The 26,399-nt window shown below is 46.6% G+C and overlaps 1 long non-coding RNA gene across 1 annotated transcript; it reads left to right on the top strand.

The window, feature by feature from the left end:
• The first annotated feature begins 5 nt into the window (after positions 1-5).
• On the top strand, positions 6-26,045 carry LOC145511616 (uncharacterized). The gene is made up of 7 exons (XR_014057996.1): positions 6-2,710; positions 3,714-4,469; positions 5,060-5,168; positions 5,429-5,784; positions 25,031-25,190; positions 25,348-25,437; positions 25,716-26,045. It is a non-coding gene; the product is annotated as an uncharacterized LOC145511616 (long non-coding RNA).
• The last annotated feature ends 354 nt before the right edge of the window (positions 26,046-26,399 follow it).

The following is a 26,399-nucleotide window of genomic DNA, read 5'->3' as shown; positions in this document are numbered from 1 at the left end:
CTTAGCGTCTTCATTTTTGGAATCTTCTCCAACTACATTTCACCAGTCAGGCTCACAGCTCACTTCTGCTGAGTCAGTTTGACCTGAAATCCCAACCTCACGTTCGTCCTGCTTCTGTACCCCAGGTCCAGCACCGACTGGTCAGGGGTTCAGTTATGGACTGTCCAAGGCTGGAAACTTGAATTCCTTCCTCCTCTCCCTGCCTCATGTCAAGCCGGTCCTGAGCTGAGGTTTGACAAATATAAGATGAAATAACTCCTACGTGTGATACTTCATGGTTTACAAAGCACAGTCACTCTCACCATCTCAGGGATAACAATTATCCCATAAGGGTGGCTGGAAGAGATTAAATGACCAAAATCACAGAGCTGGGGCTCAAACTCAGGGCTCCTGCTTCCAAACACCTTCTGAACATACACTGGTAATCCTGAGGCCTGGGCAGTCATCTGGCACAGGACTGGAGGCACTTCTTCACGCAGAACCTGCATTTAACCCTTCACTCGGTGCATCAGAACCCTCAGCACAGCATACCGGTCATCGCCCATCCATCGGAGCTGACGTGAATGTGAACCTTCCTGATTGTCCACAGCTGCTGGAGCTCGACGAGGGGCAGTGACTCGATGACTTGAGCAACTCAGAATGTCCCAGAGTCAGGACTGGTTCCAAGCACACATGGCTGCAGATGGAGGCTGAGTGGGGAGGTTTGGGGCTCTAAGTATCAATACGCGAATATGAATGTATTGGAAAAAAGGGTAACAAGAAGTTCTTCCGCAACAAGAAGTTGGGTGGTAGGAAGTGACAGGCTTGCTTCAGTAGCACCATGATATCAGGGCTCTGGGTCCCCCTCTCTGCTTTGCTTCTCTTGGGTTTCCCCTTGGGGTTCCGTAACTCCAAGCACCACAGTTTCACCCAGCTGCACTTAAAGACAGGCAGGAAGGAGGAGAAGGGGTCTTCTCCCATATCTCTGTCATCAGGGAAGAAAATCTTTGCCTGTAGTGTCTGGTGGATTTCAGGAGACCTGAGTCAGGTCCCTTGGGCCAGAAATGAGTCATGCTCCCACACTCTGATTTGAGGAAATTAGCGTTTTTTAGCATCTCTCATGACAGTGGGGTTCTGCCATCAAGGAATAAGAGATCAAAGGGCTAGAATTGAGGGGCGATCTTAGTCACCTGTAGATCCGTCCTTTTTGTGGTGACATGGCCGTGCTGCTGACCCAGAGCACCGCTTAATAATACCTGGGAGTGCATGGGTCAGCGGTTTCCCCAGCTCCCCCGTCACCTCTTCTGACAAGAAAGCTTGTTGTGTGTCTTACCTCCTCTGTTTATGGTAAATGTTTTTCAAGCCAGCAATGCCTTTTTGGTGTTCCTATCTCCCACAGCACTTAGCCCAGGCTTCTCTCAGAGTTCAGTGAAAAGTGAAAGTCGCTCAGTTGTGTCCAACTGTTTGCGACCCCATGGATATAGTACATGGACTTCTCCAGGCCAGAATACTGGAGTGGGTAGCCTTTCCCTTCTCCAGGGGATCTTCCCAACCCAGGGATTGAACCCAGGTCTCCTGCATTGCAGGTGGATTCTTTACCAGCTGAGCTACAAGGGAAGCCCAAGAATACTGGAGTGGGTAGCCTATGCCTTCTCCAGTGGATCTTCCTGACCCAGAAATTGAACCGGGGTCTCCTGCATTGCAGGCAGATTCTTTACCAACTGAGCTAGAGGTGGTCAGTAAACGCTAGCTGAGTCAACACATTAAGCCAATAATCTTTCTAAGATGTAAATTTGATCTTGTCAGTGACCCATTCAGCCTCCAGGAGTAAGGTCCAAATTTCCAAGAAGCTCAAAACAGGCCCTTTGTTATCTGACCCTACATTTTTTTTCTTTCAAACTTTTTTATTATGAAAACTTACATGGAAGTTGATTGAAAAGTACAATGATCACCCATCATATACCTACCATTTAAGTTCAGTGAATGTTAACTTTTTGCCATATTTGTTTACTCATGTGTGTATGTTTGTATTTTGCTGAACCGTCTGAAAATAATTTGATGTTTCACCCCTAAATACCCAGCATGAACCTCATAAGAAATAAAGATATTCTCCTACATGATCAAAAAACCATTATCAGACTGTGGGAAGTTACAGTTCTGTCTAGTATCCAGTCCAAATTTAGATTTCTCCATTGCTCCCAAGATTATTTTATTGTGTGTGTGTGTGTGCTCAGTCGTGTCTGACTCTTTGCAACCCCAAGGACTGTAGCCTGCCAGGCTCCTCTGTCCATGGGATTTCCCAGGCAAGAATACTGGAGCAGGTTGCCATTTCCTTCTCTAGGGAATCTTCCCAACCCAGGAATCAAACCCATGTGTCTTGAGTCTCCTGCATTGGCAGGTGGGTTCTTTACCACTAGTGCCACCTGGGAAGCCCCATTTTATAGTATTAGGTTTAAAATCAAGGTATAATAATGTTCAGGCATTGCATTTTGCTGTTTTTATTCCTTTTAAAACAAGAAAAATTCCCTCACGTTCTCCCCACCTCGCCCCACCTGGCCATAACACTGAATTTCTTAACAGGTTAGGCAGGTGTCTCACAGGCTGTCCCACATTCTGGATTTGTCTGATCGCATCTTCTTGGTGTAATTTAACTTTTCATTCTGTCTCCTGTACTTCCTGAAAACTGAGGATTTGGGTGAAACACCTCTGGCGAGGATATTGCATAAACGAGGTGTGTACTTTATTATAAGGTGTCACTTCAGAAGGCGCATGGCAGGTTGTTTCACTATCACGCTGTTAGTTCCATCTCTTGGTTAAGGTGGGTGATCACTAGATCTTCCCTTTGTAAAGATACATCTCCCCTTCTAAGTAGGTCATCTCTGAGATGGTACTTGGTCACTGTGAAAATATCCTGTTCCCTTAAACTTGTCATCTCAAGGTTTTAGCAGCCATTGGTGATGTTTGCCCAAATCAGTTATTTCTCTGTGGGTTACTAAATAGTGGTTTTCTAATCTTGGCAGTTCTTTTACATATCTTAGCTGATATTCTATAAAGAAGACCTCACCCTCATCATTTGGTGATGAACTCTATATACCTCCTTCTAGAAAGGCAGATAAATGCTTAACTTATTCCCTTTAGTTTCCAGTGTTTAGAATCAGAAGTTGGTGTAGTAATAATCTCTAATGCTTTCAAATAAGGGCATTTTTTTTTTTTCCTCTTTACTATGTCTGTGAACTTGTGGAATTTTATGTATTTAATGTTTCACAATCAATTATGGTCATCTTTCTTTTGGCTACACAACTGACTCCCACTTTGCTCCAAACTCACTTTCGGCAGACTCCTCTCATCCTTGTCCCTTATTTTCTCCCCTTTCCCCGGGTGCGCCTTAGCCATCACGAACCACTGTGAGTTCGCCAGACACCATAGTGTTTCTTCACACTCTGCACATTTGCCCATACCATTTGCTGGAAAAACACCCTCACAGCTCCTCTTGGGTGCTCAGATAGGGCTCAGATATTTTTGTCTGTGCTGTAGTTTTTAATCTTTCAAGGTGGAATTCATCCCTCCCTTTTCTTTATTTCCACCATATTTTCTTCACACTTCGATTCATGGTACCTGATGGGGTGACTTGTTCTTGCCCATTTACATGTCTGCTTCCACCAGAGACTATGAGGTCCTTGAGACAGCAGATTAGTAATTAGCAGTGTGTCTTATTTATTCTGGCATTCCCATAGCTCAAGGGCTTACGCACAGTAGAAGCTCATCCAGTCCTGAACAAGTGAGCGAATGAATGGTCCCTGACAATTCATGAAGGCATCGGTGACAAACTGCAGAGACGTTAGAAGTACCCAGGAGCGGAGATTGGGAATAACTTCAAGTGAAGGAGGAGCACGAACCTAATACAAATGCATTAAAGGGTGGTGGGGAAAGGAAGCTATTACCTGCACAAAACTTCAGGCCAAAACCGCACCAAATGACTCTCACAGCATATTGGAAATCAAGTAGGAAGATGGAGGTGAGCAGGAAGTTGGAAATGTACCAGGTATGCTGTGCTTTAGTAATTTCCATAGCACACAGGTCTCTAATGGAAAATAAGAGAAAGCTAAGCCCATGTGATGACTTTCCCGGGAGCTTTCTCTCTCTTTATCTGGGGATGTGTATATAGAGTCTGAGATCTCCTAAGAGGTCCTCTGAATTCAAATCACTTGAACAAATTGAGTTAGAAGCAAGTCAATCTCAAAAGAATGATGTCATTGAAAAGCACCTGGACTAGAGAGTGACCTGCTGAGTGAAATCCAAGGAGTGGATGTAGGGGAGAGGGGCCTTGAGTTGCAGTATTAAGAAGCCTGAATTCTGAGATGCTAGCTCACCTACGGTCCTCAGAGCCTGGTGCTGCGTGGCCTATGCGGTGGCATCGGAAGTCTCAGGAGAGCATTCAGAACACTTAGGGGATGGGGAGGAGCCAGACCAGGCTGCTTGTCCCTCAGGAGGTGAGGCTTTCGGGCCGGGTGTGTCACTGTGGGAGCTCTTCGTCTTATGCCCTGTGAACTCATTTTGCTCTCAGCGCCGCCTCTGGCGTGGGCGCCATATACGCATCCAACCCGCCTTGGACTCTGAGTTCCGCAGGGGTCACGCGGCGTTCTCTCAGGAGGAGGTTTTACCTGACTCCTCGATAAAACAGTTCTTCCACGCCCCGCCGCTCGCTGTATTCCTCCTTTCCTTCACAGGGCTCATCACAAGTCCAGACGATGACTTTGTCTCTGAGTTTGTTTCTTCCTCTGGACTGTAAGATCTCAAGGCTCTTTGATCACTGTTGAATCCTAAGTGCGTAGGCACAGGAGTTGCTTGACAAAGAGTGTGGGCCGGGGGTCGTCTAGTCTTATAGGAGCTCCGGCCTGATACCATGGTTGTTGTATGGGCTGTGCCTGGCAGCTGTCCTCTGGCGGGAGGAGACCGTCCCTTACTAAATAGGCACTGGCACTTAAGTCTATTCTGTTAAGCACATATCACATGCTAAGCACAGTGCTAAGGCATTTTATCACATCCTCACCACCATTCAGTTGTTACCTGCATTTTCCAGATGAGACAAAAAGAGCCCAAGAACGTGTTCAGTGTCATGGAAGTTATCACTCCTGAAGCTGAGGGAATTACCCACCACTCTGCCCTGCCTCTCAGGCTGGGGTCTGCAGGTGAGTTGGTGAGCTAGACTAACAATGTCTCCTGAATTTGGAAAGGAGGGAGGAGGCTGTGTGGCCGCAGGCAGCTTCCAGCTCTTCTGAAGGTGCCCACTCACCACAGATAGAAAGGGTGTGTGTTTGTGTGCATGCGTGTGTGGGAGGCCATCTCTGGGTGTGTGAACAGGAAGGGCATGGGTCCTGGGTGTGCCCAGGTGTGTGTCTGAAGCCGGCTTTGGAACACAGCCTGCCGACTGCCTGCTTCTTGTCTGCAGGCTCATGGTGCCCTGAGGCTTCTGGGCATACTCACTCTGGACACTGCCAGCTGAGCTGTGGAGCCCACGCTTCAGAGGCTCCCAGCTGTGGGCCGCTTGCGGGAAACAGACTCTCCTGGCCTGAAGCCATTTAGTAAGAAGCCTACTGAGGCCCTGAGTAGATGGTTTGACAGGGAAGCTGAGTCCTAGAAGGCACCAGGCTCAACAAAAGGGTGTCGCAGCTATGAAATGAAGGGATTTGTTTGTTTGTGGGCAGCGTAGATGGGCCTGCTGGTCTTAAGCTGGTCTTTGAGCTGCAGCCTCCCACACAAACAGTCGTTCCCAGCACTGCTCTTGTCTCTGAGTGAGAAAAAATGGTAAGAAATCATTCTTTCTTGACATTGCCCTAGGGATGTGCTTCCCTATGGGCTTCTCTGGTGGCTCAGATGGTAAAGAATCTGCTTGCAAAGCGGGAGACCCAGGTTCGATTCCTGGGTTGGGAAGATCCCCCGGAAAAGGGAACGGCCAGCCACTCCAGTATTCTAGCCTGGTAAATCCCATGGCCAGAGAAGCCTGGCAGGCTACAGTCCATGGAGTCGCAAAGAGTGGGACTTGACAAAAATTCACAGAACCTTTCTGCTCCACACGGGGATCACATGGAGGGAAAAGAAGCAAGGTAGTGAGCATTTATTGAATACCTACTGCATACCAGACTGAGGGGCTTATGTACAAATTATTTTTTACTTTTTGTAATAGTAAGCTTATGAAATCTGCATTATCTACGTTATAGTTAATGATACTGAAGCTCTGAAAGTTAAAAAGTTTGGTCAGGGTTACTCAGCCAGAATTTTTACAGATGAGAGAGCCTTTGGTGTAAAAAGAGAGGTTCTCTTCCTTATAGGAAGGAGACATAATTACTCCAAATTTTAGTGAGAGTAATATGAATCAGATAGAATGCTTTCAGTATTCTGTAACTGCAAGTAACGTATGCAACTGTAATGCAAGTATATACAGAAACTTTGACTGGTGAGGCCCAAGGATAAAGGGCAGTGAATGTTTTCATAAAAAGGAATTTGGAGGCAAGTGATCCCATGCTTGGCTTAGCTGTTCTGTTATTTTATCAAGTCCCCAGGCTCTTTCCATCCTTCTAACATTTTTGGCATACACTCAGTGAAGACTTTATGTCTTCACACTTGTCTCATGGTCTCAAGATGGCTGCTTTACTTCCAGGCATCATGTTCTCAGAGACAGTATCTAAAATAGAAAAGTAGCCACGGGGGCAAACAGGGAATTCTCCTGCATAGCCCCCTCTCTCCCTCTTAACTGGGGAGGGAAATCTTTTCTGGAGTCTCTAGTGCACTTTTGTTTACACCTCATTCATCTCATTGGCCAGACACGAGTCTCACATACATATATGTCCCCTCTTAGACCAATTTCTGGCCAAGGAGAATGTTACTGCCATGACCGACTTAGATCAACCAGGATGGGTTCCCAGGGGCTGGGCACACAGCTTCTAGGGAAAAAAGGAGCATGGTTGTTGGGTGGGCACTTGTCACATGGTACTCAAGGTCTCACCGGGCTCTGCGACCACTGGCATAGCCAGAATGGAATAATTGGGAGGACTGACAACATTCTATTTATTCATAGATCTGGACAGCATGCTTGTTTAGTACCTTCTCTGATCTGAGACATGAGTTAGGTATCATGATGCGTTGAAAGAACTGTGGGATATAGATGTGCAATGTACTTTATAATCTAAATGAAGGAGGAGTTAGTGAACAGTTAAATAAAAGCATGAAACAAAAATTTAGCCAAAACCAGTACAGGATTAAATGGTCTCTGGATGAGAGGATAATTTTGCATATTCTTCTTTTTTAAAAATTTATTTTTAATTGAAGAATAATAGATTTACAATATTGTGTTGGCTACTGCCATACATTAACAAGAATCAGTCATAGGTATACGTATGTCCCCTCCCTCTGGAACCTCCCTCCCACCCCCATCCCCAGCCTACCCCCCTCTAGGATGTCACAGAGCACCAGTGTGTTATACAGCAACTTCCCACTAGCTATTTTACATATGGTGGTGTACATGTTTCAATGCTACTCTCTCAATTCGTCCCACTCTCTCCTTCCCCGACTGTACCCACAAGTGTGTTCTCTATGTCTGCATCTCCATTGCTGCCATGCAAATAGGTTCATCAGTACCATTTTTCTAGATTGCATATATATATGTTAATATGTGATATTTGTTTTTCTCTTTCCAACTTACTTTACTCTGTATAATAGGCTCTAGGTTCATCCACCTCATTAGAATCGACTCAAATTCATTCCTTTTTACAGCACATTCTTCTTGAAAGTATTTTGTGATTTCTTTGTCTTACTCATGACTGGACAGAAGTGCTTTAAAAACTAGTTTCAATCAGCAAGATTTATTTTTGTATCTTCTGCTGGGTTTTTGCTATTTCCTTCCAAAGAAAGACATAAAATTCTCAATGATTTGAGAGTATTTGGGGCCAAGGAAATTATTTTTAGGTGTTAAACACAATATTGCTGGTTTCCTGGAAAAAAAATATTTGGTGCTTTAGCAAGAGATCTGAACCAATCTTAAATTTAAGCATTAGCCCTGGTAGCTTTATGGTGTAAGGCTGACATTTAAAGTGAAGTCGCTCAGTCATGTCTGACTCTTTGCGACCCCATGAATTGTAGCCTTCCAGGCTCCTCCATCCTTGGGATTTTCCAGCAAGAATACTGCAGTGGGTTGCCATTTCCTTCTCCAGGGGATCTTCCCAGCCCAAGGATTGAACCTGGGTCTCCTGCATTGCACGCAGACTCTTTACCGTCTGAGCCACCAGGGAATCCCCCTGTGGATCTAAACAGTACTCAAATTAAGTATGAACGTTCATTTCAACAGTTACATTAGAGGCATTTGAATAATGCTTTAAAAAATGCCATAGCTGCAGGCAAAACTTTAATTTGGTCTCTGATGAAGGGAAGTCGTCTCAAATTGGTCTCAGTTCCTAGAGAAACCCTTTGAATAGATAAACACAAACACATACTTTGCTGATAATTGTGTTGACCCTAAAATGAATTGGTTAGAAATTGTTTATCATTTTAAACTGAAAAGGGTGATCTAGAATGTGTGCATGCTAAGTTGCTTCGGTTTTGTCTGACTCTGTGCAACCCTACAGAGAAGGCAATGGCACCCCACTCCAGTACTTTTGCCTGGGAAACCCCATGGACGGAGGGGCCTGGTAGGCTGCAGCCCATGGGGTCGTGAAGAGTCGGACACGACTGAGTGACTTCACTTTCACTTTTCACTTTCATGCACTGGAGGAGGAAATGGCAACCCACTCCAGTATTCTTGCCTGGAGAATCCCAGGAATGGAGGAGCCTGGTGGGCTGCCGTCTATGGGGTCGCACAGAGTCGGACACGACTGACGCGACTTAGCAGCAGCAGCAGCAGTGCAACCCTATGGACTGTAGCCCTCCAGGGTCCTCTGTCCATGGGATCTTCCAGGCAGGAATACTGAAGGTGGTTGCAATGCCCTCCTCCAGGGGATCTTCCCGACCCAGGGATCAAACCCATGTCTCTTATGTCTCCTACACTGGCAGGCAGGTTCTTTATCAGTAGTGGTGCCACCTGGGAAGCCCGTGATCCAGAATATAGACTCCTATTTCTTTAGAGTTCCAGGTGAAGAACCTTCCTTATAGCCCACTCACTTTGGAAAGATCATAATCTGGGAGACATCTCCCTTTGTTTTGGGGGCTTTTGTTATGTTATTCCCCCGCCCCCCCAGCCCGCCCTGAGATGCTAACCTTATTTTTTCCAGCCTCTTTTTGGTTGAGGGTTGGAGAGAACAGGGAGGGTCATGCCCAGGGTAGCATTTCTCAGGCTCTCTTTTCAGGGACAGTTGTAGTTAGAGTGTGGAGTGTTTTGTTACCTTATCCCAGCCTGTTGGGTATTTTAACTGCTCCTCAGCCCTAGCTAAGCTGGAGCCATGGTGACCCATGCTAACTGTAGAGAAAGAGCAAATTAGCCAAGATGGTGGTGGTCAGGCTCTCTCACCCCACGTCCTCTCGCTCTCGCCCCCAAGTTCTGTAAACAGTGACTTTACATGGTTATATAACAGCAGAGATCACTTATAGCACTGCGCATGCACATAACGATGTACTCAGTTGGCCACGGGCCACCTTTGTTCTGTGTACCCTTTTAAGCTCCACCTGAAAAGCCCTTGTGGCTGTGTTATGGCTGAGTTACAGCTCTGTCCACTGGGTCAACCACGAGAGAATACAGCATGACTGCATTACGGCTGCTGCACCAGCCCAGAAAGAATAAACATGTCTGCAGATTCTACGGCTCCTCAAGTTTTCTTCCAGCTTCCCCGCTCATGCCTTGCCTACTCTGGGTTCAGTGAGCAATGTAAACAGCGAGGCAGTTGGCATAGTGGGCAGGCTACACAGTAGGTAGAGGAGCCTGAGGCTCCAATGGATGGAGGAAGCCAGGGGCCACCACACAGTAGTGGTACCCGGTGGCTGCAGTCCTCCTGGTAAAGACTGGGAGGCAGTGGACTGGTCACCTGATAGCCTTGAGAAGGCGTTACAGGTGTTATGTCCCATTTGCTGGACAAAGCAGCAGGTACTGCTGCTGGCACCATGGGATGGATTTTCTTGATTGCCTTGAAGGTGAACATGGATAGTGCCCTCCATGATGCTGCACAAGTGCATGAGTTGTAGAGACAGGAGGAGGAGCTAGGGCATTGTATACACGTGCTGGAGCAAGAGATGTGTGGCTCTGAGGAACCCAGTGCCTTGGACTAGGAGGTAATGAAGGATGAGGATGAGGAACATTGTGAGACCACCGGTCCCCGCTTGGCAGCAATGCCCATTGTACAGCAGAAAGTGAAGCATGAGCAGCCCATGGCCCAAGGAGGGCATCCTCAAGGGGCCCCCAATGTGACTGAGTTCACGACATATTGACCACATACTCAGGTGGAGTTGGTCGACTTGGGTAAGCAGTTTCGGCCGAGGCAAGGGGAACCTTTGGCAGCATGGCTTTTGTGACTCTGGGACACAGGGGTGGATGGTATCATTTGTTCCAGGGATGAAACAGAATGGTTGACATCTGTAACCACTCAGCCCTCGTTGAGACAAAGGTGGCAGTTATTTGGTTATTTTTGGAAAGACGTGTAGTGAGGATTGAGGGGCAGCTGATTCAGGACGTTTTTCCATCCCTGGAGAATCTAAATCAATGAAAAGTAAATTAAAAATTGGGTCCCAAGATGACACAGAAAAGTCTCAATCCAGAATAAACTCTGAAAGCTGCCTTTTCAGCTTGAAAGATGAGAGCTGTCTGGTGGAAACGTTGACAGCCCCTGGCCTCGTGGCCCTGGCCCTGGGCAGTGCTGTGATGCTGTTTATTTGAGGACAGGATGCAGCCCCGGGAGCGGAGTGCTTGGGGGATGTGGTCCTCAGCGCCGGGGCCTCCCTGTCTCCAGGAGTGAGCCCCTCCTCCCCGCCAGCCCTGCCCTGGCTCCTCTGCTGGAGGGCTCTCACCGCAGATGCATCCTGGGCATCTTCCATGATCTCCCCTCGCCTTCAAAAGAAGGCACTGTTGCTTTCCACCTGCCTCTTCTGGGGGATTTTTCTTTCCATCAACCTGCCGGGCAGGAAGCACAGCTGTGGGCATGGAGGGTGAGGGGCCCACTGGGAGTTGAAGTAAGAGGTGAAGCCGCCGCTGGCACCAGAGGGACTTGTCCTGTAGACCCCATACCTCGTACCCCAGCAGTGGTCTTCTGCCAGCTGGCAGCTCAGCTCCTCAGCTGGGCTTGGACCTGGAGGGAAAACCATGCTTAGTCATGTAAGGATGGCAGTGTGTGTGTGTGTGTGTAGGGGGGTGATGGTGGACAAGGACAGTAGGGGTACTGATTGGGAGCACTGGCCTTGCAACAAGACAGGAGTGGATTTGAATCTTGGCCCTGAGACTTTATGGTAAAGAATCCACCTGCAATGCAGGAGACCCGGGTTTGATCTCTGGGTTGGGAAGATCCTCTGGAGAAGGAGCCCACCCTCCACTCCCTTTGTCCTTACCCCTTCCTCCATCCGCCTATCTGTTAACATGGATGGAATGGCCGTCCCAGGAATGGCCGAGTTGTGAGCCCGAATGAGGCTGGGCTCCCCAAGAGCATGTAGAGCCAGCATCCCAGTCATGGATCGCTTTCCTCTGCATTTTTATATGTGAGAGAAAGAACTTCCTTGTTGTTTCAGCCACCGCTACCTTGGGTCCCTGTTTCTCACGGCTGAACCCTCTCCTATCTGAGGCAGCAAGTTTCTTGGCTCCAGGCTCAGCATGGCTCGTCATGGCTGTCCGTAGGGTTGTGGGGTGCAGGCTCACTGTGGGGGCTCTTGGGGGCTGGGCACGGGTGACCAGAAGGCTGAGTAAGGCCTCAGAGCATCCTGGGGGCATTCTGAGCTTGGCTTCCTGGCTCCCGTGAGAAGCAGGGGGTCTGGCATCTCCAGAGTCTGAGGTTTGTCTCGAGCGCCCTCCTGCACCTACTCTTTCTTCGTTCTTCCTTCCCGCCTCCACACACTGTGATGGTGGCCGCGTGCCCCCATCCCCACAGTAGGCCCTACCACCCACAGGCTCAGGTTCCCCTACTCCTCTCAAAGCCTGCTGTCAGGACCAGCCTTGCCAGACCCGTCCCCCTCATGGTGGGTGAGCAACCTGGTGCTCCTGTGGGATGGAAAAGTCTTCTGGGGCTACTGTCCTGCTGTGTCTAAACCAGTCCCTGCACAGTCCATCACCCACACTCTCTGCAGTGAAATGGGCCTGCCTCTGCCCAGAGGGGCAGTGATCACCAGGCAGCAGGATTTGGTGAGAGGAGCCCAGGCCTTGGCACTGGCAGTTCCGACTTCCAGCTTCTGGATGTGGGGTGTGGAGGAGCCTCAGGTTCTTTGTGAAGTGAAGTGGCTGAGTCATGTCCGACTCTTTGTGACCCCATGGACTGTACCCTACCAGGCTCTTCCATCCATGGAATTTTCCAGGCAAGAATATTGCAGTGGGTTGCCACTTCCTTCTCCAGGGGAGCTTTCTGACCCATGGATCAAACCCAGGTCTCCCACATTGCGCACAGACGCTTTACCATCTGAGCCGTCAGGGAGGGTTCTTTGTAGCAGGTGGGATTTCTGGGAGCAGACATGGGATAGCATCTGGCCTCCAGGACAATCACAACGGATCAGTGTGTGTGGACGGCGTAGAGCTGGGCAGGGGAGGAGTCGGTCAGCAACCCCCACGGGGTCTCTAGAGCATACAGCTTGCATCACTGGTCCTGCTGTGGGCCGGAATGCCAGGGCCTGGGTGTCCTGACACTGTCTGTAGTGCGTGACTGCCCAGAAAAGAAAGTCTTGCCCTTGGATGAAGCAGCCCTCCGCAGCTAGGCATGCCTGGAAGGAGCTGGCGGCTGGCGGCAACTAGTCCTTTCCCAAATTGGGGTCTGAGCCTGCATCTCGTCCTCCATCACGTTCTCCATCTGCAAAATGGGGTGGTAACAGGACCAGCCTCACAGGGTCTAAGTTAGAGAATGTGCATGTGTATCCTTTGTAAACTGGCATCAGTCATCTCTATGGGCACTAAGAGCACTCTCCCAGCCAGGCAGCCCTGGATGTGGGAGCCCTTCCTGGCAGAGTTGGGAGAAAAGAAACGTGAAAGTCGCTCAGTCGTGTCCAACTCTTTGCAACTCCATGGACTCTAACCCACCAGGCTCCTCTGTCCATGGGACTTTCCAGGCAAGAATACTGGAATGGGTAGCCATTTCCTTCTCCAGGGGATCTTCCCAACCCAGGGATCAAACCTGGGTCTCCTGCATTTTTTTAAAACCATCTGAGCCTCCAGGGAAGCCCTGGGAGAAAGACTTGGGTAAGTCCCCAAGCTGACCAGTCCGTCCTGATAGGATTAACCCCCTGCGAGTGTCAGGAATGGTGGATCCAGAGCCTGCAGAATTGGATGCTGTGAAGATGAACATTTTATTGCGTCTCTGCTGATCCTTCATTCAGATGTTTCACATTCAATGGCTGTGCAGATCAGAGTAAGGTGGTTTCTGATCAAAACCAGTGAGATTAGATATGGAGGAAATCCAGAAAAGAGGAATGCTGAAGAAAACTGAGTTTCATTACATTCTGAGATTTCTGGATGTATATAAGACCTACATCTCACTGTTCTAAAAGCATAAGGCTTTCTCTTCTACATCAGTCAGGAGCAAGAGTCATTTCAGATCCAAGTCTGAGTTGGGGTAGGTGAATGTAAGGATACCTACAGAAGATGGTCCCAGTGATGGCCCCGAGATTACGCTTCCTGGCGTTCACCCCTGTGTGGTTCCCGCCCACATCGGCTCTGGGGTTGGCCATGTGACTTGTTTTGGCCAATGAGATATCAGCACACATAACAGACGCTGAGACTTGGTAGGTGCTAGGGCACTGGGGTTTGCTGAGGTTTGGACTTAACTCCTTGAGGATGAGTTGGAAAGAGAGGCTCTGCCCTCCCAGGCAACCCTAGGCTGAATGGAGCCTAGGTGAAGCCAGCAGAGCCTGCCAGCTGGCCCACAGAATTATGAGAAAGAATAAATTGCGGTTATTACATTATTTTTTAAATGAAGTGAAATTCATGTAACATGCAATCAACCATTTTAAAGCATGCAATCCAATGGCATTTAGTACAATGCTGTGCAACCCCCACCTCCTTCCAGTTCCAAAACATTATCATCACCCCACAAGCAAGCCCTGTGACCTTTAAGTAGGCACTCCCTGTCCCCTCCCTCTCGCTCCTGGTGGCCACCAAGAGCTTTCTGTCTCTATGGAGACAGACCTTTCATGACTGGCTTCTTTTCATTTAGCATGTTTTCCATATTCACCCATGTTTTAGTAGGTGTCAGTATTTCATTCATTTTTGTGCTCAAATAGTTGTGAATGTTCATAGCAGCACTTTCACAATAGCCAAAGGGAGAAACAATCCAAATGTCCATCAATGGATGAATGGATAAGTAAACTGTGGTATATAAATACAACAGAATATTATTTAGCCATGTGTAGTCGCTCAGTCATTTCTGACTCTTTGCGACCCCATGGAGTGTAACCACCAGGTTCCACTGTCCATGGAATTCTCCAGGTGAGAATACTGGAGTGGGTTGCTGTTCCCTTCTCTAGGGGATCTTCCCAATACACGGATTGAAGCTGGGTCTCCTGAATTGCAGGCAGATTCTTTACTGTCTGAGATTATTTAGCCATAGTTACTACTATTTTCAGCCATTTGGTTTGAGGTTGGCTTGTAACTCTAGTAATAGATAACTGATACAGTTTTTAAGGTGACTGGAGTAATAACAAGAGCTACCAATTCTTAGATGGTTTCTATATACCATGTACTGTGTGAAAAATTGAATGCTAATGCTTTAATCTTCACAAGAACCCGGTGATTTAGATACTAATGATGATCCCATTTCACAAATGGGAAAACTGAGAGATTGAATAATTTGCCCAATTTAACCCAGATGATCTCATTCCAGTGCTTATGCTTTATCCACTCATTGTATCCACTCAACCCAGCCCTAAATGATAGGCTTGTTCTGGGAGGTGTAAAAGCCCATGACAGTCTGTGGCTTTGCCATGAAAGAGACACAGTCTCAGTTTTCTATATGGTTCATGCTGAACATCACTGGAAGAGAGGATTGACAGAAATGAAAGCCAACTGTGTTTAAAATCTATATGATGTAAAATTCTAATCTGTGAAGCCTGACTTGGGAACATTGAACTTTGTAGAAGTAATGTCTATAAAGGAACCATTCAAAGGCAGAAATAACAATCATAATATTTGATATAAACAAAGCACACATATTGATGGGTCACAGCTTTATTGTAAAACTTGCATGGGAAAGAACCCCCAATGAAAATAACTTCTGTGAAGTTCAATATCAACGAAAATGAAAAGACTTTGAATGGATTTAACTGGACTATTTAAAAAAAAATTGATCAAGGAATCAGATTGACTGAGTGGAGCTTTTTCCAGAAAATACTTCCAGTACAAAAATGTATCCATGATGATATTGTTGTGGTTTAAATTGTAGTATTCTTAGGAGTCAACATATCCTCATAACAGAACATCCTTCTGACTCAAAACATCTTTCATATTTTCATAAGGATCTTTTGAGGAGTGTTAAATGTTATGAAAATGTGAGTGTGGGTCACTCTGAGACGTCACGAGAGATTTCTATGAGCCTTTGGAGAGCAGGTACATTGGGACTTGGTCAAACTCCCAGATAACGAGATTGCTTATGATGCTGGGTGAGGAGGTGAAGGCTGCCCTGGGGAGTCAGGAATTCCCTCCTATGCAGGGCAGAGTCAAGTTCTCATATCTCCCTTGAGACACAGGTTCTGAGCAGTGGCTCATGAATAACCTCCTGGCCCAAAGTTTAGGGAACTTAATATAAACTCTCCATAAGCGAGAGATGTCATCCTTAATGGAGAAGGAAGAGCAGCAACTTTTGGGGGTGTGGTCTTCTTAGGTAACCAGAGAGCCCAGCACAAACAGAAATATGAGCCCAGCAGCGGCAGCCACCCAGTAGCCAGGATGTCGGAGGAGGAGTTACTCGGGATCCACTAGAAAAGGATTTGGGCTGGCTGCGGCAGCATAGGGGTGGGGAGATTATGGGACCATTCCTACATTAGTCCTTATACGTAGGCCTACGAGTTTTTCAAGACTTCTGAAAATATTTATTAACTATAAATGTATAAAGAAAAGTTCAAAGCTAAAATGAATACATGAATAAATGTATATAAAATGTAACACTGTCATCTAATAATGGATTCTGTATAGGTCTCATAGAGTTATGCATAAATATAAAAGTATGGGTTATAAAAATAAAACAGTTCTTTATTCTTTGCAAACTCAAATTTATGAAAATTAAATCTCCTTTCAAAAATATATAGCAAAAATATAGAATATAATGTAAATAATATATGTGTATGATTCTATCTATTTGTCTATCTATCTATTCATCCATGAACACTGTGGGTATGTTTTAACATATTTGACGTGATGTAGGTGTGGTCTAGGACCTATAAAGGTTTTCATGTGACATGAGTGGGGGTGGGAACATGACTTGAAAGTGAAGTAAGGATAGTTAGCCTGTTAACAAAATTGAGTGAGTGTGGAGCCAGCGACCTTGTCAATTAGCCCAAGAGTTTGATTTTTCTTGGGGCAGGTATGACCTTGGAGATGAGAACAGTATACAATATTATCAGAATTCAAGCAGAAAAATTACTGAGTACACAGATAAAGTCCAGGTTTTAAGACTGAAAATGTAGACTGTGGTTCAATGACATACTAGGTGCCAAGTGGGGTTAAAAATAAGCCCTCCAAACCACGTCTGGGGTCTCTGTGTGAATGGAGCCCTCTGGGGTTGTGCAACATGGTCACAGCCCCGCCACATTGCTAGGGTTCACAGAAATATGGAAAGCAGGATAGAACTATGGGGATTGTTCATCCAACCTTCTGTTCAATGAGATCCTGTGTGTGTGTGTGTGTGTGTGTGTGTGTGTGTGTATGCGTGTTTAGTTGTGTCCAACTCTTTGCGACCCCATGGACTACAGCCCACCAGGCTCCTCTGTCTGTGGGATTTCCCTGGGCAAGAACACTGGACTGGGTTACCATTCCCTTCTCCGGGGGATCTTCCTGACCCAGGGATCGAACCGGTGTCTCCTGCATTGGCAGGCAGGTTCTTTACCACTGAGCCACCTGGGAAGCCTCAATGGGATTCCACTCAAGTTATAAGGGCTGTGAAGTCATCACAGTAGAGGGAAAGAGATGGCGTCACGAGAGAGGAAGTCCCCAGGCTAAGCCCTACCCAAATCATCACCTCTTCGTCCTTCCTTGCAGGAAGCGGGCTCAGAGGCTCAGGGAAGACAGAGCTCTCCCTCTGTTTCTAGAGAAGCTGGAGAGGTCTGGGCAGCTGGCCACAGGCTGAAAAGACAGTGTGAAATGTGGGGAGCACTCATTTGTCAGAAATCCCTGAAGCCCCTTCTGTCACTGGGATTACTTACATCCTAGGAGTTTTCTTTGCAGGGGCCTTGTCGCTCACAAACACATCCATAAGCTTAATGCCTTTGTTTTTCAAGGGGAAGAGCGTAAGTCAGGGCCGCAGCGGTAGCTGCATGCTCTGTGAGCTCTGCACACTCTCATGGTTCATCTTGTTGAATGAGGCAGGCCGGCCTCAGCGCACAGGACGGTTAATGACTGCAGCTTCACTTCTGGAGAGAACTTGAAAGTTCTCCTGACTCCCAGCCTCAGAGCTAATTTTCCTGAAACAGGAACCTCTCCCCTTAATGCTTCAGAAGGTGAATAGATCATGGGAACACTTCTGTGGTGAATGCTGAGAAACAGATCCTTCACCAACACCACCCTTCCCAAGTTCAAGGAGAGCTCGGATGGAATGCACTTGGCCAGTGTATTCCTAACAGTTATTCTTGCAGCCACTCATAGGGCTTTGGTGGGAATTTGACTAAAAGGGCTTCATCCTCTTTATTCTTGCACAGGTGACTGCTCATTCTCACCCTGCCCACCTCTCTGTCTCTGCTCTTCCAGATTTAGAATCTTAAGGCATCAGATTTTAACCTGAGACTGCCTTATCTAACACAGTGTTTTTATTCCCCTGAGGAAATAAGGCCCTGAAAGATGAACAAAACAGCCAATAGTGATTCAGCTTAGCATTAGACCCATCGAAGGCAGGGCCATTCCCGCCAGGGCTCAGGAATCATGTTCCTTGTTTTTCACCTAAAGAAAGGGGGCTGAAGACTCTTTGATGACACCCAGTTAACCCCAGGCTCCTATTTGGAAATGTGTGGGAATAGCCTAATCGATACAGGTTGACTAGGACAAAATTCCACTGGACATACAATTTTGCTTTGCGGACCAAACAGTTTGCTAAAAGTTGTATACAGATTTTTGTTAACAACTATATATTATAAATGCAAAAAAAAAAAAAAACCAACCTGGCGAGTTTAAGGAAATGTAAAGGAATCCTTTTGAGAAGCAAGTTAGCATTTCTTAACTTGCCTTTTATGACAAATGCAGATCTTCACAGTCCACGATAATCTTTACATTTGGACATCATATGAAACCCTGGACTAAATAACTACTCTATTTCTTTGTTTTCTCACCAGTAATATAATACTGATATTCCCCTGTATCTGCTGACAGGACAACTGTGGGTGTTGACTTGGTAGGCTGAACAGGTGCTCTCAGCCCCGCTGCCTGCTACCAACATTGTCAGCAGAGTCCATTCAGTCCTCAGTCTTTCACTGATGCTGGCTGGAGGTTCCTGTCGGGGAACAGGGAGATAGATTAGAGTGTGTTTTCAAGGGCCTGGCAAGCCGTGAGGGGAGCTATTCACAGTGAAGAGAAGCCCAGACCGAGGGTGTGACAACCCACTTCAGTTTAACTTGCCTACCGAGCACCTACTGAGTGCCAGGTGCTGTACTGTGCCCGGGAATGGAGCCCTCAGTGACCTGCCTCTGCCCTCACGTGGTCACTAAGGGAGGGCCCCTGACAGAGCCCTGCTTGGATTCGAAAGAGAAATGTTCCGCCTTCTGACTCAGGTGTGACCCATCAAGGACAGAGCCATCTGCCACCGACGTATTTTTGGTTGTATTGAGGTGATCCTATCAGACTTCGTCAGACACATCCTGAAGATTAGCAGAGGCAAGAGGTCCACAGAAGAGAGGTGGGGAAATTCACAGCGACTTGAAGCTTCACTGAAGTCAAGATGTTTCTTTGGAAGAGTTCTGACCAAGCTTCCACCTTGTGTGGAAACTTCTTTCCCGCTTTCCTCCAGCACTTGCAGCTGCAGGCTCTGAAGGTGAGCTCCAGCCGTCACGTTGCTCCCTCGACACCAGTAACCATGACGAGCAGCATCTGGCCATGGCAACGTCTAATTTTCTTTTATAAAATCCTATCTGGAGCACTCACCACACTTAAAAAGAGTGCTGACAGATAAGCAGCCTTCAGGATGTCGTTTCCAAACACCCATCTCTAACGAGGCGTAGCTAACAAAATGTGTATGGTGATTATTTATTCCACCAGCAAGTCCCGAGGTGATAGAATCCGTTGTATGTGAAATTTGCTTTGACAAACCATCCCTGATTATGTAAGCCTCCCTCTGTGCTCCAGATCACGGAGCTTCCACTATCGACTGGAGCTTCTGATCAACTCTTCCTGCAAATGGCACAATAGAGTTGGAAGTCATCTTCCAATTGAGGCATGCACCATCTCCTGGGACTGCACTCAGAGAAATAAGCTGCTGAATAGAGGGGAGGTTAGGGGGCTGCAAGATACAGGGTGAGATGCTGTTGCTTTCCTGGGGAGAAGCCAGTTGTTGGAGACCAAGAAAGGATGGTGTGTGGTGAAGATGTGATGATAGAATTCCAGGTCATAGCGGTAGTGAGGTTTCAGGTAACCCTGTCAGATCAGGGCTTTCTCTTTCTCAGCAGACGCTCCAGTTTCTGCAGTTTTAAAAGAACTTATACCTGTCCTGGAAATTCTGAAACCTCCAGCTGCTAGCAGTTTGACATTTTCCGTTGTGTTTAAACTTGATGGGTTCAATTTTATAGACATGCATCCACATTGTTCAGGACAGAGGGCTTGGGACAAATGGGAAGTTTACTTTGATTCAAGATAGTGAAGTCTTTCTTGAAAGAACTTGTAAATATCATTCAGTTTGTATCTGTTAAGGATTAGGACCAGCTGCCAGAAACAGACAACAGAAATAAAAGAGGCCTCAATAATATAGAGGTTCATTTTCTCTCATATAAACTAAGTCCAAATACCTAGAATAAGTTCAGATCTCTAGCTTCCATGGCCCACAATGGCTTCTGGAGTACCAGTCATCACATCTGTATTCTAAGTAGGAGAAGGAAGAAGGACAGGTAAAAAAAAAAAAAAAGGGCCTTCTGATGGAATTCATTTTTTAAAGAAGCCCCACTTTTACTTTTATTGGTCATCCTTAGTTGCAGGGGAAGCTGAGTTATTTATTACGTTAGCTGGCTACATTGCTGCTCATTGCTTTATTTTTTGGGGCTCCAAAATCACTGCAGATGGTGACCTGCAGCCATGAAATTAAAAGATGCTTGCTCCTTGAAAGAAAAGCTATGACCAACCTAGACAACATATTAAAAAGCAGAGACATTACTTTACCAACAAAGGTCTGTCTAGTCAAAGCTATGGTTTTTCCATTAGTCATGTATGGATGTGAGAATTGGACTATGAAGAAAGCTGAGCACCGAAGAATTGATGTTTTTTAACTGTGGTGTTGGAGAAGACTCTTGAGAGTCCCTTGGACTGCAAGGAGATCCAATCAGTCAATCTTAAAGGAAATCAGTCCTGAATATTCATTGGAAGGACTGACTTGGAAGCTGAAACTCCAACACTTTGGCCACCTGATGTGAAGAACGGACTCGTTGGAAAAGACCCTGATGCTGGGAAAAATTGAAGGCAGGAGGAGAAGGGGACGACAGAGGATGAGATGGTTGGATGGCATCACTGACTCGATGGACATGAGTCTGGGTAAACTCTGGGAGTTAGTGATGGACAGGAAGGCCTAGGGTGCTGCAGTCCATGGGGTCGCAGAGAATCAGACACGACTGAGCGACTGAACTGACACTGCTGCTCAGAACATGCTGGGCTAGCAATAGGCAGGCTCTGCCATATCACCTCTTTTAAGGGTTTCCTTTATGGCTCAGATGGTAAACAATCTACCTGCAATGCAGGAGACCCGGCATCGATCCTTGGGTCAGAAAGATCCCCTAGGGTAGGAAATGGCAACCCACTCCGGTATTCTTGCCTGGAAAATTCCATAGACAGAGTAGCCTGGTGGGCTACAGTCCATGGGGATGCAAAGAGTCAGACACGACTGAATGACTAACATGCTTATTCTTAGGGAGAAAGAGTATTGCTTTAGAACCTAGACGTTAACTGTGTGATAACAGACAATATATTATGATTTTCTGGATATGTTTCTTTAGTGGTAAAAATGAAAGATAGTAATCCTACCTGAAGGGATGGCTATAAGGAGTAGATGAGATGGCTTATGAAAGCGCTCAGCGGCATGACTGACGCTTGAGTGGTAGTTGTTCAATGAATGTTAGTGCCCTTTTCTTTCCTGTGCATTAGAATGTATTATCTCCCTGTATGGAGGACCACCAGCTCCTTGGCTGAGGTTCATGACACATTCCCTGGCAGAATGCCCAAGGGGATGACAATCACAATTTCATAATTACAACCACAGAGGCACAGGCAACAGTAAGAGGGGACACGTGTCCTGCAACTTTTGTGCATAGGCACTGTGCAAGGTGTTCTGCACAAATCCTCTCCCACAAGCCTGCCTGTGTTAGATGCCATGTGTCCTCTGCCAGGTCCTGGGACTTCTTTTACCATATTGATGCTTCCAGAGCTCACACCTGTGAATCTCATCAGGTCTGACTCCTGGCGTTGGTTTGTCCACAGGGTAGAGTGCCTGAGTGCCTGGACTATATCTCCTGCACGCCCTGAGCCCCCAAATGACCAGTGCAGGCACACAAAAATCCTGTTTCCTTGTGAGTGGGACAGGCTGATGTACAGCATCCTCCCAAGTGCCTGGGAGGATCAGGCTAGGAAACCATACCTCGCTTTGACTTCTGCCCATCCCTGCCTGTTTTCTCAACTCTTGTAATGGGGGCATGTCTTAAATAAACCACCTGCATGTGAATCTTCCTCTCAGAATCCACTTCTGGTGAGTCTGACTTAAGATACACCTCAAAGCCCATTAGACCGATCTATTTGTAAGGCCTTTACTAATTTTTTTAATTAAGCCTTTTATTCTATGTTGGAGGATAGCCGATTAACAATGTTGTGACAGTTTCAGGTAGACAGCAAAGGGACTCAGCCATACATATACTATTTTATAGAGGGAAAGTGGAAGTTTGGACAAGCCAAGTAATTTGCCTGAGGTCATATAGCTAGTAAGGTCGAAGAAATGTGATGTGGTCCTGACTCCACCTAGATGCACCTGAGATCTTACTTTCTAGCTATACATCTTCTCTGAATGTGGGACCAGAACTCTTGGGGTCACATTCCAAGGACTCTGGCACATTGAATTCCTCAGCCTGAATTGAATACCAGCCTGCTGGTGAGGTGGGACCCTGTTGTTTCCAATGTTACTGATGAGCACATCTAAGTTAGAGCCTCTGTGAGGGGTCACCAAGACCCCTTGAGACCTGACTCTTTTGACTGAGGTTCAGGGAGAGAGCCATGTAGCCCATAGAGAGGATGCAGGAGCATCTCGGCCAGCCGGAGTAGCCGAGTCCAGCCTGGTGGTCCCAGTGGTACAGAGACCATGGCATTCATGCCTTAAAGCCAGTCCCCTCCACATCCTCTCCCAGGGTGCTCTGCACCAGCCTGGCATTCCAGTGTCAATTCTGCCCGGAAAATTGGGTTCGCTTCTACTGTATTATTTCCAAGACATGTGGCTTTATCTCTGACAGAGTGACACGCTGAGTCTTTCCACTTCCGAAGGGCTGGAAGCTCATTCCTTTCCCTCCCTTGGGCTTGAGGAGACTGTCAACACTATTTCCACGGAGGGAGACTGAGAAATAATGAAATTAGCAACAGCAATTCAATAATTATAAAAAGTCCTCATTATCTGAGAATGATTGATATTAATGGGGGAAAAAAGCTATGTGAAAGTGAATCCACTTAAAATGTTGATCAAAAGATCATGGTAAGATAGTAAAACAAACAAAAAAAATCAAAACCCCAAAATCTTGAATGTGATTTTGCCTAGAAGATGAAATATTTAATAAAAACCTTTATAAAAATTGGGCTTTCCAGGTGGCACAGTGGTAAAGAATCTGCCTGCCAATGCAGGAGACACAGGAGATGCAGGTTCAATCCCTGGACTGGGAAAGTCCCCTGGAGAAGGAAATGGCAACCCTTTCCAATATTCTTGCCTTGAAAGTTCCATGGACAGAAGAGCCTGGAGGGCTACAGTCCATGGGGTTGCAAAAAGTTGGACACCACTGAGCAACTGAACACACACATAACTTTATAAAAATTATTTTCTGTTGATCAAACTTAGGGAGTTAATAACAACTATTAATTCTTCAAGAATGAATGAACATTTTTACATGTGAAAAATTTCCAACAAAACATATGATTACCTAATACTAAATTCTTCACATTTAACTTTTGTACCACAATCCAAAAACTAGCAACTTTTAAAAATACTTGAGCATTTATCATTTCTCAAAAAGCCCCTTCAAAAGCTTTTGCTATTCAAATGGTTTTCTCTGATGCATCACTGACCTTGCACTTTTCCTCTCTTTGTTGGTAGCTGCCTACCTCTGCCCATACTCCTTGGTCAGTGTCTTAGCTCCCTGAACTGTGCAGTCCCCAATATCACTTTCATCGACTTCATGAAATCCCTCATTTATTGCAAGATTTGCAGTTTCATTTTGCCATCTATTTGCGTTGCATCTGCAAATACGGTGAGTTCTTGAGGGCATCAGACGCTCAGGAAGGGGCAGACCTTTCCCTTCTGGCAAGAAGGAGTGCTTAGATTAACTGTAAGGAGGTTTGGCCTGGGGACAGAATTTTAAGTCCTGTACCTCAGCAGTGGATAGTGTTGGGATATGAACCCTGTCGCTTTCTGGTGCCACTCCTTGTGTCGAGCATTTGCGTGATGAATATCATGCAAGGCCTCCTCTGTGAGCCTGCGTCGTGTTTCAAAGTTTATGAAGCACTTTGACATTTCATTTGACCCTCAGAACTGCCCAGTGAGGAACCATTATTTTCTGGATGACCTTTCTGAGAGCCATAAAGGTTACCTGACTTGCCCAAGGTCCCTCAGGCACTGGAGGAGCAGAGCCAAGGCCTGGAACTTGGGGCTGTTGGTGTCAGTCCTGGCTCTCTCTCTCTCGCTTATCCGCAGAGCTGGCTTACCCAAGGGGAACTAATAGAGCCTTTGAAAGAAAGAATTTGATATTTCAAAAAGATGCATCGAAGCTGTAGTAGAAAAAAAAATCAGAACGTCTTTAGAATTTCTTGAATTAATTTTAAAGTTTACTACTACATTTATTTTAAATTGTGTATCATGGAGGGCTGTGTCTTTTCAGTGTTTACACTCTGGAAGTTCTTTATCTGCCCCTGCACACTTGGGCACCCAGCAGAGCAGCAGCACATCCTGAAAGGAGGGGAGAAAGGCAGAGACCCCCTCCCTGATTCTGTCCTGGTCCCTTCCACTTAACCAGGAGGCCTGGATATGGCAAAATCTGACACCTAGCCCTCCTCAGATCTAGCTCCATCCCCGGGTTAAAAAGCCCCATTAACAAAGCTCATTTATAAACTTTACCAAAACCAAAGTTAGGTCCTCTGTTGGCAGGAGAGTCTGCTGTGAGCAAGAAACTCTCTCTGGTCCAGCATCGCTCTCTGGTTCACCTTGGCAACGTCATTTCAATTAGGGTCAACAACCCTCTTAATTAGGCACTATTCCTTAAGCAACAAGTTAATGCTTCATTCATCAAAATTTTATCTCCTCATTACACCGCTAAGAGTCCCTTTGGTCTACTCCACGCAAGTCATCAACGTGAATAAATCTGAGAGTTCCATATCATCAGCAGAGCCGGTCATTCATTAGGGCTCGTTTTATTAGCCTCCAGCAGTTTGGAGCCGCCACCCAGTGAGCCGTCCACTGCCGGCCAAGGATGAACTGGTACAACTAGCCACAGAGGCACAGTGGCTGGGGGGCTTCCAGGCACGCCAAGGATGGGGAGGGGGCCCTTGGGAGGGTTCTGGGGGAAGCGGAGGCAAAGAATTTCTTCTCATCATTTCTAGCAGGTGACGCTTTCTTTTTCCCATATCTTTCCCAGGACACAACCAGAGAGGTCAAGGACTAACAGGAACCATTCAGCTTATTCTTCCTCCACTGAAACACTGGCTCCTGTATGCAGGCCTTGCACGTGAGAGAACCGAGGGGTCATTGCAGTAGGTCTGGGCACCCATGAGGGCATCCAGCTCTGTATTGCACTGCAGTATTTCAAATGTTTTCCGGTGTCTCTGGGATGAATAAAATAAAAATTCATTTAAGAGATACAGAATTCACAGTCATTACATCAGCAGCTCTATGCGGGGCACCTTTTCAACCTCCAAAGACTCTTTTTCTCTGAGAACTTTCCTTCCCCAAATAGAAAATGGCCCCTGGCCCATGTTCATATTCCCCACACCCCCTTCTTCTCAGTTACAGCTAACTGGACCCGGAGATGGCGCCTCGTCTAGGCAAAGCTGAGCCGAATCTCCCTTCTAGAACTTGGACTTGACATTTAATGATTGTTAGGTGCAGGTGTCTGGCACAGAGGTAATCCATAACTGACAACTGTGGGCCAGCATCACCTTCTTGTTTTAAGCTGGAAAAGGGATAAGTTGGGGAGAAGTGTTGTTAACACATGGAGAGAAGCAGAAATCCAGGAAGCCACAGATGAAAACCTTGCACTCTCCAGGTCCAGCCTTTCTCTTCTCAGATGCTACTGGCGATCCCAGGAATCCTTCCAATACATTAAAAATTGATTAAGTCTAATTCCCTGGTGTGCATACTAAGTCGCTTCAGTTGCGTCCGACTCTTAGTGACCCTGTGGACTGTAGCCCGCCAGGCTCTTCTGTCCATGGGATTCTCCAGGCAAAGATACTGGAGTGGGTTGCCATTTCCTACTCCAGGGGATCTTCCCAACCCAGGGATCGAGCCCTCATCTCTTTGTCTCCCGCACTGGCAGGCTGTTTCTTTACCACTAGCACCTCCTGGGAAGCCCAGTTCCCTGGTAGTTCAACAGTAAAGAATCTTCCTGCCAATGCAGGAGACACTTGATCCCTAGGTCAGGAAGATCCCCTGGAGAAGGAAATGGCAACTCACTCCAGTATCTTTGCCTGG

This window comes from Giraffa tippelskirchi, chromosome 6 (assembly GCF_054371585.1).
Source record: "Giraffa tippelskirchi isolate mGirTip1 chromosome 6, T2T-mGirTip1v1.2.pri, whole genome shotgun sequence".
NCBI lineage: Eukaryota > Metazoa > Chordata > Mammalia > Artiodactyla > Giraffidae > Giraffa > Giraffa tippelskirchi.
Note: the sequence above shows the minus strand (reverse complement) of the source record. Positions and strands in the feature narration are given on the sequence as shown.